Here is a 13,134-nt window from a genome sequence, read left to right as displayed (position 1 = left end):
ATGTTGAATTACAAAACTGTGCAGAAAAGGTACTTACTACCAACGCTGTATAAACAAACATCTATATATATGTAAATTTGAATTTAACGTAATTTGCAGTAGTAGTATTTTAGTACTATTTACTTATTTTCCTTTATATATGTGTGTGTATATATATATATAATATACAAACATACGCACAAATAGATAAATTGTTATTATATATATAATGTGACCATTTGTACATTTTTTTAATGTCCACTGTTTGAAATAAATTCATAACTTAAACCATTTCTAGCCGTAAAGTAACACTATTGGTCTACAAATATTTTCTTAACGTCCTCTTTATTCCGTCTTAGAGTTTAAAAAGACAGCCAGATGTTTCCATGTTGTTTTTCTCTAATTTATTTGGAAAGTGTCATTAAATAATATGATTTACTGTACATTATTCTGTATGAATAAAACATTGGCAAGCAATACAGCACAGATGAAAGCTGAAACTCTGAAGTTATTGTTCATTAGAAAATGCAACTTTTTTCAGTTGACAGCTGCAGTGAATTTCACAGCATACTTCAAAACAACTTTGTATGTTGAAGATGAATTACATTTCAGAGAAATGAAAATTAATTGCATGCTCAAAAACAAAGTATATGTCTATGTATGTATGTATATATAATCCCTAACTTTATATTAAAATGTTTCGGTTTGTTTAATACGTCCCATTTGCTTTCCCGGTAGGAATTATTAATAACACTTTCAGAATGAGTGTAAAAATTAATGTTTGATAATACGTTAATCACTACACCTGCTGTATCTAGTGAGAATAAGGACTTCAACTAATAAGAAGGCTTGGTTTGTTTGGAATTTCGCGCAAAGCTACACCAGGACTATCCATGCTAGCCGTCACTTACTTAGCAGTGTAAGACTAGAGGAAAGGCAGCTAGTGATCACCACCCACCGCCAACTCTAGGGCTACATTTTATCAACGAATAATGAGATTGATCGTCACATTATAACGCTCCCACGGCTGAAAGGGCGAGCATGTGTGGTACGACGAGGATTAGAACCCACGACACTCAGATTACGACTCAGGTGCCTTCACCAGCTGACCATGCCGGACCTAATTAAGACCTCTTACTAAGTCAGTAGTTCGTAACTTCTACAATATGTAATTATTAAATATGACAGAGAAAAACATAAAACATCCTAATATGTTTCAGTGGTAATATGGGTTTTAAGGTATCTCTTAAAAAATAATTTAATAATTTCTGAAAGTGACCCGACCGCATTCTTATTAAACTCGTTTGTTTTGTTTTTTTTGCATGATCATTGATATAAATATGCAAAGAAGATAAAATCTAAATGCTAAGTTTGTTTTTTTCTTTACTTTTGCTGTCCTTAATTCTGAAGTGATCTATTGGCGAGAAGGTAGTTAGTCAACACCGTCGACTCTTGGGATACTCGTTTGTCTACAAATAGGAAGATTAAGTGTCGTGTTAAAATGCCCGCACTAAAATAAGTTTGTGTTATGACAGTTTTGTAATTTCAAATTGATATTCATATTAAACGAAAACTTGCCTTTTTTTTTTTTGTAACTTCGCGCAAAGCTATACGAGGACTATCTGCGCTAGCCGTCCCCAATTTAGTAGTGTAAGATTAGAAGGAAGGCAACTAGTCATTATCCCCCACCGCCAACTCTTGGATTACTCTTTTACCAAAGAATAGTGGAATTGACTGTCACATTATAACGCCCTCATGACTGAAAGGTCGATCATGTTTGGTGTGACAGGGATTTGAACCCGCGACCCTCAGATTACGAGTCTAGCACCCTAACCATCTGGCCATGCCGAGTCACAACTCGCAGTCCTTCAGTCAGAATAGACACAAATATGGCCTTCAAATCAATTACTAAAATAAAAATAAAATTATCTAAATAGTAAAGAAATTAGTAACAACCATTTTCTTCTTTATTCACTTCATTCTGTCCAGTTTTTCAAATTACTAAATAGTTGATGGTGGAAAATACAAATGAGCATTAAAAGTTACAATCTTTTAAAAACTCCTCGTGTATATTTGGATTACTTTCACAGTAATTTCTAGTGAAATATAATAAGAAAATATTCGTGTTCTCACAAAAGGTCAAAGGTTAAACTGGAACGTATAAACAAATTATAGAGAGTTACAAAATTCAAGAATTATTTCAGATGAGATGTATTTTGTGTCAATAAATCATTTATTAAGTTTTTATTTATGTATGTTAATTAAATTATACATGAAATTTATTCAAGGGCACACGAAGCCTATAGTGTATGTTGATTAATTTTATGACATTTTATTTTATTATATGTAAGTTCTAACTTCTTATAAGGACTTGTCTCTAAGCTACATATTAAGAGATCCATACTTTGTACCTACACTGACTGACTATTATATCAGAGTACGCCTCACACTTGTAGAACAATATTGGAATTTACAGATTTGTCTTGGATCTTTATTTAATGTAAAGGCCCAGCATTGCCATGTGGTTAAAGCACTCGACCCATAATCTAAGAGTCGCGGGTTCGAATCCCCGTCACACCAAACTTGCTCGCACCTTTAGCCGTGGGGGCGTTATAATGATACGGTCAATCCCACTATTCGTTGGTAAAACATAGCCCAAGAATTCGCGGTGGGTAGTGATGACTAACCGCCTTTCACCTAGTCTTACACTGCTAAATTAGGGATGGCCAGCGCAGATAGCCCTCGTGTATCTTTGTTCGAAATTCAAAACAAACCAATTTAATGTAAAGAGTTTCGAGCTTTTTAGGTCCGCAGACATGTGGCTGTGCCACTGGAATGTGTTGAGGTGTTATACTGTGGTGTTGGTAAATAGTAGCTCCAGAGTTGGCGGCTGGTAGTGTCTTACACCTAGTCTCTCGCTTCGAAATTATGGAAGATTTATTGCAAATTGTCCTCGAGTTAACATGGAAAATAATTATGTGATTGATGTGATTTCATCATAAGCTTTTGATGCAGTTTTCCTTGCAGCAAGGTTAAAGTTTTGACGAAATATTTAATAGCTATTTTATACTTTTTATAAACTAATGAATTTTGTGTTTTTTACTGTCGAAACGCATAAGAACGCGAGTTTGGTTAAAACATTTTTTAAACAAATCCATCAGTAGTCTTTTCACACATACAAATGTTGTGATGTTTTACGAACGAAAAGTTCAAAATGTTCCAAAATTAGTATGATTCGAATGGAAGAATTTGGACGCAGATCTCGGATCTCGTGTGCCAACTCCTCGTGACGTCGTGCCCTATGTGTTTTGTAAGTGACAGAGGTTAATCTAATGTAGAGGGTGATGTTAAGACATCCTTGGTAGCCTAGAGGTAACACGTGCCGCCTAGTAAGTTGTTAAAGGTTCCACACTCCTATGAAGCTCCTTAATTAACATGCTTTCATTGGTCGAAGGACGAGCTGGGAAAAATACAGGTTTTATGCTGATGTTACATTTTCCAAAGAAAATAACTTTTATGACAGTTTAAGGAATCAGCGAATGGTGTTATCTTAGTAAAGTATGTTATATTCTTCTTTTAGTGTTACATTTGTTTCAACAACTTTGGTTAGACTGTATCTAATTTGAATATTTTTAATTCAATTTTTATTATTTCTATTCTTTTATTACGGAGACTGCTTCGCATCGTTACCTTGATAAATGTATTTAGGACTAATCTAATAACTTGATAGTTCAGTTGATATTCTGAAAATTTATAACGCTAAAATTTGGGTTTTGATACTCCCGGGGTGAAGAACAAAGCTACAGACTATTGTGTAGCTAGCCCTACACAACTCCTCGTGACGAAGTACATTACCTTCGATGACGTTCTCGAATATTTGAGATATGTCTTTGTTTACTTTTACTTTCGGCTACGCCAGTAACTTCTCGAACTTTCTCGTTTCTTAGATTTTGTATATAAATACCTGTCGACTTTCTGGGGCTGTCTGTAATGGAAATAACTGAAGAGTGTTGTGATCAAGTGTCTGCGAGGTCTAACGAAGTTCAGTGAATTATTTTGTTGATTTTTAGTCCTTGTGCATAAAAATGTAAAGAATTTTGAACATTAATAAGAAGTGTGTGGAGTGAAGAAAAGGACGGCAAACCAAAGACCAGTGGCAAAGTTGTGAAGAAACGGAAATACCGGAAATACTTCCGATAGTTATCTAGATTTTGGTTTTACTTCAGTAGATGTCAATCATGAAGAGTGTCCGCAGTGTGTACTATATCTAAAAGTGAGTGACTCCAGAGTGCATGCTTCCAAGTAAACTAAAATGCCAATTAGTGACCAATCATCCTAACATGGCTAGTAAATCCCATGATTATTTTACCAGAAAGTTAAAAGAACTGAAAGAACATAAAGTTACATTTTTAAAACAAGCATTAATACTAAGCAATGCTTTGTTTAGATCCTACAAGGTGGAAAATAGAGTCTCGAAATGTAAAAAGCCTCACACCATAACAGAAGAACTAACTTTACCAGCTGCAATGGGTATGGTGAATACTATGGTTGGTGAATCTGCAGGAAGACTGCTTTCAAAGGTGACTTTATCCAACAATACTATCAGTCGTAGAATCAACACATGTCCAAAGACCTCAACGATCAGCTAATTGAAAAAAAAAATGGAAAGGAAGGAATTCGGGTTACATCTAGATGAGTAACAATGATGCTGATTTGATTTGCTGCACACGGTTCGTGTATGATGACAAAATTGTGGAAGACCTTTTCTTTTGTAAAAGTATCACTGCAGGTACAAAGGCTTAAGAGTTGTTTGAGATCCTTGACACTTTTATGTGTGAAAACAACCTAGACTGGACTTAAGTGCGTTGGTGTCTGTATCGATGGTGGTCGTTCTGTGTCCAGCTGTTATGGAGAAATACAGGCATCCCCACAAAGCAAAGCTCTTGATGCACTATGAAATCATCGTATAATCCACAGGGAAGCCCTTGCGTCAAAGCACCCGAGTCCTGCATCGAACCTAGTCCTGGAAAGTGTGTTGAAAGTGGTGAACGTTACAAAAACTCGGCCACAGAAGGCGGGGTTTTTTAAAAACTGTCTAAGGATATGGGATCAGAGCACACATCTTTGTTGTACTACTGTAGCTCATAATGACTCGGCCCGGCATGGCCTAGCGCGTAAGGCGGGCGACTCGTAATCCGAGGGTCGCGGGTTCGCGCCCCCGTCGCGCTAAACATGCTCGCCCTCCCAGCCGTGGGGGTGTATAATGTGACGGTCAATCCCACTATTCGTTGGTAAAAGAGTAGCCCAAGAGTTGGCGGTGGGTGGTGATGACTAGCTGCCTTCCCTCTAGTCTTACACTGCTAAATTAGGGACGGCTAGCACAGATAGCCCTCGAGTAGCTTTGTGCGAAATTCCAAAACAAACAAACAAACAAACAAACATAATGACTCTCCCGTGGGAATGTACTGTCCCGTGTATTAGAATTACGACAGGAACTCTACTCTTATCTCGAAGAAGGAAAATATCAATGCGCTAAAACTTCTTGGGTACTAATTTTTTTTTTGTCAAAATTAGTATATCTGTGTGATCTCTTTGAAAAACTGAATGCGTTAAATCTCTCTTTGCAGGGAAGCAACACGCACATTCTGAAACTCGCAGAGAAGGTTTCAGCCTTTAGAATAAAGTTACTACTATGGAGAATAAAAGTGAATGAAGATGGTGGCAAAGACTGTTGCAGCAGTTTGTTACATCCAGTGAAATTGATTTGACCCACGAAATAAAATCTGTTTTTGAGGAGCACCTAACACAGCTCAGTGACTGGTTTGGAAATTACTTTCCAGAAGATATGAAGAAGTTTGCATGGATCCTAGACACATTCAAGGCTAATGCCCCATCTGAATTTACTTCTGCAGAAGAAGAAAATCTTATTGAGCTGTCTTGTGAGAAGCCTTTAAAATCAAAATTTGGCAGCATGGAACTAATTAAGTTTTGGATATCAGTAAAAGATGAATATCCGTTGCTAAATACTAAAGCTCAGCGGACCCTTATTCTATTTGCGACGTCATATATTTGAGAAGCTGAGTTTTGTGGCTGTAAATGTGATAAAAAGCAAGTACCGCGCGAAAATCAATGTGGAACAGGAAATGAGGGTGGTGGTGTCCAATCTGATTCCAAGGTTTGAGAAGCTGTGTAGTGACCAACAGGCACACACATCCCATTAGTAATTGGCCCCCCAGTGGCTCAGCGGTATGTCCGCGGGCTTACAACGCTAAAAACTGGGTGGGCAGAGCACAGATAGCTCATTGTGTTGCTTTACGCTTAGTTCAAAACATCAACAACCATTAATAATTGTGATTATTTAAAAATTAAATAAAAATTTTGTTTTTATTTTCAGTTTACGTGTATTATTCTTTCAAACGGCTACTAAGTTGTTAGGACATAAATACCTATTAAATATTAAGTTGTTTGAACCTAACTCCTTGATAAACGGAACTGTTAGGGTTTTCTTTTTGCCTATGGGCGCCGTGAATCGAGAAAATTTGAGATACGTCGACTTACGCTAACAAAACATATGCGTTAACTACTTCTGATGGCCTCAGAAATAAATATACATTATTCGTTGCTATAAACAAATATAAATTAAATTAGATAATTTGTTAGCGTTTATTAAGAATAACGTTATCTCTTTTGTAATAAAGTTCGTTTGTTTTCGAATTTCGCGCAAAGCTACACGAGGGCTATATGTATATGCGATAGCCGTCTCTAATTTAGCAGTGTAAGACTAGAGGGAAGGCACATAGTCATCACCACCCACCGCCAACTCTTGAGCTTCTCTTTTACCAATGAATAGTGGGATTGACTGTAACATTATAACACCCCCACGGCTGAAAATGGGAGCATGTTTGGTGTAAAGGGGATTCGAACCAGCGACCCTTAGATTACAAGTCGAGTGTCTTAGTCAACTGGCCGTGACGGGCCATTTTTTGTAATAAGAGATGTTATTGAATATTAATAATTAAAACATTTGTTTGTTTTTTGGAATTTCGCGCAAAGCTACACGAGGGCTATCTGAGCTAGCTGTTCGTAATTTAGCAGTGTAAGACTAGAAGGAAGGCAGCTAGTCATCACCACCCACCGCCAACTCTTGGGCTACTCTCTTACCAACGAAAGGTGAGATTGACCGTCACATTATACAACTGAAAAGGCGAGCATATTTGGTGCGACGAGGATTCGAACACGCGACCTTCAGATTACGAGTCGAACACCTTAACCCACCCGGCTATGCCTGGCCTAATTAAAAGAAGCCTATTGGTTTGTGTCAAGTTATTAAAGCTCATAGCAATACGTGAGGCGAATTAGTTTTTTGCGATGAGAGGTATAGTAAAATCGTTGCTGAAGGTTTCACAGAAACATTTTAAACTGTCAACATATAAGAACAACATCTTAACAATATTTTGTTTCTGTAGGTATTATTAGAACGTATTCATCTTGTGCACTCGATAAAATAATTGGAACAGAAGGTGTAACGTGTTTGTTAAAGACACCTGAGAATATATAGAGTCAATGAGTTTTTAAATTTATTAGAACTTAAAAAATGTAAAAACAAAATGTTGTCATTAACATAAATGTTCCCAATGCCTTTGGGAAAGGCATAGAAATCTGACTTAAATTCTGAATGTACACTTTGAAGAGCATATGCTAGTTTGTTTACGTAATCACCAGCCAACAATAAACGTGCCAGAAATTTCTTTGATACTGATCTAACGTGTAAGGAATTCGTTATTTGATGAAGTATTCACAACGTGCGTGTCCTTTGAATTATAACCGTATTTTAGCAACAATTCGTATTGCGTCATGGTTGTTCAATAAATTAGGAGTGAACTTTATCAGCTCTAGACTGCTTATAGTTTTGAATTTATACTATTAAGGCTTAGTGGTCTTATAACTGAAATCAACACAGTATTCGTTTGCTGATCTTCAGTAACCCACGTATTAGAACCGCGATTGTTTCGTTCCGCTATCATATTGTTAGGCTTAGAAATGTCACTCAGTGTCGAACTTAAATGATTTAAAACTGTTATAAACTGCTTTTCCTTTCCAAGAACTTTTTGCACTGTGCAATATCCACTTTCTTTCATCGTTTGTAAATTTTCCCAGACAGAGTACACATTACGTTTATATAATCCTATTAACTCTTCAGCGTGCTCAGTAAACCGAGTCACTTGAAGTGTATTGATATTGATTAAAGATATTTATATTGATTTAGTTCAAGGATATCGATTTGTTGGCCGTTTAAAAATGAGCATTTTGCGATGAGAGTTAACAACTTGCAATTCTAAAGTAAGTTAGAGTTAATAAATGAACTCCCATTCGAAATGACTTGTCAAATGTGACTTAACTTCTGTTTGTTTGTTTTTAGAATTTCGCGCAAAGCTACTCGAGAGCTAACTGCGTTAGCCGTCCTTAATTTTGCAATGTAAGACAAGAGGGAAGGCAACTAGTCATCACCACCCACCGCCAACTCTTGGACTACTCTTTTACCAACGAATAGTAGGATTGACCGTCACATAATAACGTCTCCACGGCTGAAAGAGCGAGCATGTTTGGTGTGCAACTTCTAATTGATAAAAATGGTCTTCAAAGGGTTAATAAAAACACCTGCTTCAAAATATTATTAATATCGTGATTTAGAAAGCTTTCATATGGCATCTGTAAATCACATACTATGAATTCTAACACTGTCTTTAACATATACTAAAACAGCTAAGACAGTAGTGTGCTATTAAATTGGTAACAAAACCATAATTATGACTACAAAAGAACAATGTCGCAAAAGAACTCAAAAATTACGTCGGAAAAATTATTACATCTAATGCATAAGTTAACTATAGCTGGTGATGAAGATACCATCTAAGCTGCTCAGAACTTTGTTCCAGCTTCTTGTTCACTTCCTCTGATCTCTTTGTAAACATAACTTCAAAACATGATGCTTTATGGACATCAAAAAATTTCGCAGATTTGTTTGGTTAGTAAATGTCAATGTTTTCTTTAGCGTGGAAAGACATATGTGACTTAAATATTTTGTTTGTCGCTGACAGATACCCAGAGGAAAAGTCTTTTGGCCATTTTCAGTCTGTTCAAAGTCTGTACAATAAACCAAGTTTAATTGTTATTCTCGAATATTTTCTGGTTTGCATCTTTTAGTTAAATTAGTTTCTTTAAAACTTCTACCAGACAAGTCATAGGGGATCTCCTACTTTACGGACCTACTTACTGGTACACAATATTCTTAAGCTAGAAGACAAAACGGAACAAGGAAAAATGAAGTAATATATATTATGATTATCACGTGCAAATCACAGATACTCCAAATTAATACTGGTTAGTTTAATAAACTTTATTTCAACCATTTGAAAAACGACAACTACGGAAAATGCGATTATTTTGTAACAACAAGCACATTTAAAATTATTTAAACAGCTATATATTTAAATATTAACCTCAATTTTAAAATGATAAGAGAAAATTCCATTGATTTGGAATTTCCAACAAATAAGTGTCCAATACCGACTTACTGTCGCTGATTTAATTAATAAAAATTCTAATTATATCTTTATTCGTATGGCTAATCTAATAAAGCTTACAGTAAGCTGACATATATTTCTTGCTTTATAACATTACATTTATATTCCAACAAATAATATGAATTATTATGTATAAATTCAAATATCCTTTTGTTGAGATATAATAACAGGCTGTTTCCTTCTTTGTTGATTACGGCCTTGAAGAAACTCAGAGAAATAAAATCCTAGCAGGTTAAGTCTATTAAACTTTGTTTTATTAATTGCGTTGTAAAAAGCAAACAAATTTCATTTGCCATTGAACAGATTGACTACCCGATTAATTACAAAATAATACATACGCCGCTTAATATATCCGAAAAATGTGTTCATTTTTGTCACAAGAAAAATAAATTTTATGAAGACTGATACTGAATGAACTTTAACAAGTAGCTAGTAGTTTTTGCAATAACGATATTAATTTAGAAAAAAAAAATGCTTCGTCTTTATGTTAAAAGTGCGGAGCAATTTTTCACTCTTTATCTCATCAGTAATTCACTATAATTCATAAAGGGTCAAATTAGTGACCCGCGAAGGGATTTTAGTATGTCCTTGTTTATTTTCTTTCTTTTTAAAATCATACTTCATTTTGTCAAAGTGGCAAAATAGAAAAGGAAAACTTAACCAAACGAGCCAGTTCCATAACGGTTCCAAGGACACTCTACCTTCAAATGTTAACTCAGTTATTTATTCAAAGTCGTATAATTAACTAAGAGTGTACAGTAGACAGTAGGAATTAAAATTTAAGTTAAGCAAATATTCTGAAAGTACGTCATTGGTTGTATAGTTTAAGTCCCCAAACTACTATTTAAGTAATAAACTCGCTCACGAGTAGAAAAATGCTACAAATAGTGTTACTTAGAAACTTTAATGTAGATACTTATAATGCAGTCACTTAACACTCCTTTTCGATGAGAGAAATTAGTGTTAAAAAGCAATTCTTTTTAAGTTATATTCAACAGATTTTGGGTTCTAAGCCTATTCGATAAACTCTACGCTATTATGATTTTCAGTGATTGGTTTTGTTATGAAAATACTAGAAGTAATGCCATTATACATAGACATACTAATTTACTAATATTAATTGTAAACATATTAAATATAACAAATCATTATTTGCCAAAATTGATGATTTATGGCACTAGACTATACGAACCTATTACACTCACTTATTTTTTTGTCCAAACGTCACGAGAAAAAGGCAGTTGAAAAAAAACACACCAAAGGATTCTACGGGTCTGTTCAGTTTCAAATCGATAGATTAGGAATCACCAGTTTCTCTAACATGCGTCATTGTTAAATAGGTCATCAGAACTCAAGTGATATTTTCACAAAGCCTAAAACCATGAGTTCTTTACACAGCCTCAAGTTGTACCTGTGAATATGTATTGGGGCTTCGACCTTAACCACAGTTCACTTCATAGTTCACGGAATTCCATGTTGTTGTTTTTCTCATGAAGCTATTATATATTTTACGTTTAATTTAAAATATGGCACCAAACATCAGAGTAACTACTAAGAATAAGACATCATTAAGAAAATCTGACTAATATTTCTGAAATTCAAAGGCAAGTAGCTTTACCAAACAAAACAAAAACATATAAACAAATTGGCGAATGAATTTCGGCAGAATTAAACACTAACTCTTTCAAATTTACAATGTAGATGTCATGAATTGTTAAAAATTACATCAGTGTTTGTTTATTTTCAACAATAGTCTTCCTGTGAGACAAGAAATGTTAAGGAATCTTGTTACCCTTAGCTACAGCACACAGCTTGATGCCATTGTGACCAGACAGAACCACCACTGTACGCTATGCTGATCTAGTAACAACCACTGATAAAGTAATCCGAATAAGCAAACCATCGTTTCTTTTCAACAGAGAATGTTTCAGAAGTCAAAGCGTCATTTTTAAACCTAGGGCTTTCATTACCAAGATTTGTGTGAGAAACCTTATCTTCATATCTGTTATCTTTGTTGTATTCACTGTTAGATCCAAAAGTTTTAGGCATGACATTGCTGTCACATACGAGGACCTTTTCACTTCCTTTTTTAAGTGTTAAAGTACTTGATGTATGAAATTCGCGCCTTTCAATACCTTCCTTTATAGTCTTATCAGATCTGCACAAGAAACCGAGTGTGTTAAAGAGAAATCCATATACGAGTAAACTCCCAATTTTTATGTCTGGTAGATGACTAGAATGTTTTAAAGTTTTACCACACAAACTAAATATTGAGTAAAGAGTTATGTTGAACGAGTGAAACTGGATCACATTAATAATGTATAACTCGTGACAAACTTCGAATTTTGTCACGTAAAGAGATCTTGACTTTCCGTAGAATGGGTGAACGCTTATAGTATTTTTAGTCTCTTCATTCTGTATATTACAGTTAATGTTTGTCCATTTTCCAGTTGAGAGAGTTTTATTTGTGAAAAGGGAGAGGTCAGTTTTTGGTTTCTGTTCAGACAGATGTGAACTTTTACCTAATTCCAAGGTGTTGACGTTTTCTTTTCTTTGACAATTTGGTTCTACTAAGCGTTTTTGATAATTTTCTAACAGTATTTTTTTAGTGGAATATTTTTGAGCCAAATCAGTGTTGTTTTTTAAAACTGAAATGAATAAAGTTTTCCTGTTTATTTTATTAAAACCTATGTTATCTTTCAATGATAAGTGTTTCTCTTGCTCAGAAATTAGTCGGGCAATTTCACGAATGAAATATCCATGAAATACTAAAGCAATGTCAGTAACTGTATGGTTCACAGGATAAACAGCAATAAAATCGCCAAAAGAGAAATACACGATTTCTTCAGAATATTTACTTGCATCGTCACATGATTCTTTTATATGCGACTCATATCTAATAAGTTGAAGAAATTGAGTTAGCTTAGAATAATCGGTGCTTTCTTTGTGAAGGAATATTCTTTTGATAGCGACATTATTGGAAAAAGAAACTGCAGAGAAATTCTGGTCAGTAGCTAAACAGGAATTCTGAGAGAGAGTCTTTGATAGACAAAAGATGGAAAAACATTTCGAAAAGGCATAGGAGTAACATTGTAATGCATTGTTATGAATTTTCAATTCTTGGATTTCGACAGCCCACTGCATGGAAGAAATCGAGTGACCATTGGGACTTTCCTGTTTAAACGTTTCTGCTTCGTTATTTTTTTGCACCTTCCTAGTTTTAAGAACATTGTCTCCACTCTCATTCGATATACTACCCCACTCGCTGTTATGCCTACTACTGTTAGATAACTGGTGTAGCGAGGAAGGATTCCCTCTGTGATGTCCCTCTGGATCTTCTTGAAGTTCCGGGGAACCACGGGTCGGTGATTTTGCTTCAGGTGATTTTCTACCAATTAGAAAATAGGTGGTCATATCTCCCTTTCCTTTGACTTTTACCCGACCTCTACACTGGAACACGTATGGATAATCTTTCAGTAACACATAGACATCTTCGGTCACCTGAAGGTCAAAGGGCATAAAAAAACAAATCAGGAATTTACTAGATCACATTTTTTTTTCAATTACAAAC

The 13,134-nt window shown here is 35.2% G+C and overlaps 1 pseudogene across 1 annotated transcript in view; it reads right to left on the bottom strand.

Moving 5' to 3' along the window:
• Positions 1-9,367: 9,367 nt before the first annotated feature.
• The window catches only part of LOC143234276 (adenylate cyclase 1-like), a 100,933-nt pseudogene continuing 97,166 nt past the window's right edge, over positions 9,368-13,134 (bottom strand). The window contains exon 20 of the transcript XR_013018574.1: positions 9,368-13,064. The product of XR_013018574.1 is annotated as an adenylate cyclase 1-like (transcript). The remainder of the gene's footprint in view (positions 13,065-13,134) is intronic.

The sequence above is a fragment of the Tachypleus tridentatus genome, chromosome 12, assembly GCF_004210375.1.
Source record: "Tachypleus tridentatus isolate NWPU-2018 chromosome 12, ASM421037v1, whole genome shotgun sequence".
In the NCBI taxonomy this organism is placed as follows: domain Eukaryota; kingdom Metazoa; phylum Arthropoda; class Merostomata; order Xiphosura; family Limulidae; genus Tachypleus; species Tachypleus tridentatus.
This window is presented reverse-complemented; position numbering and strand designations above follow the sequence as displayed.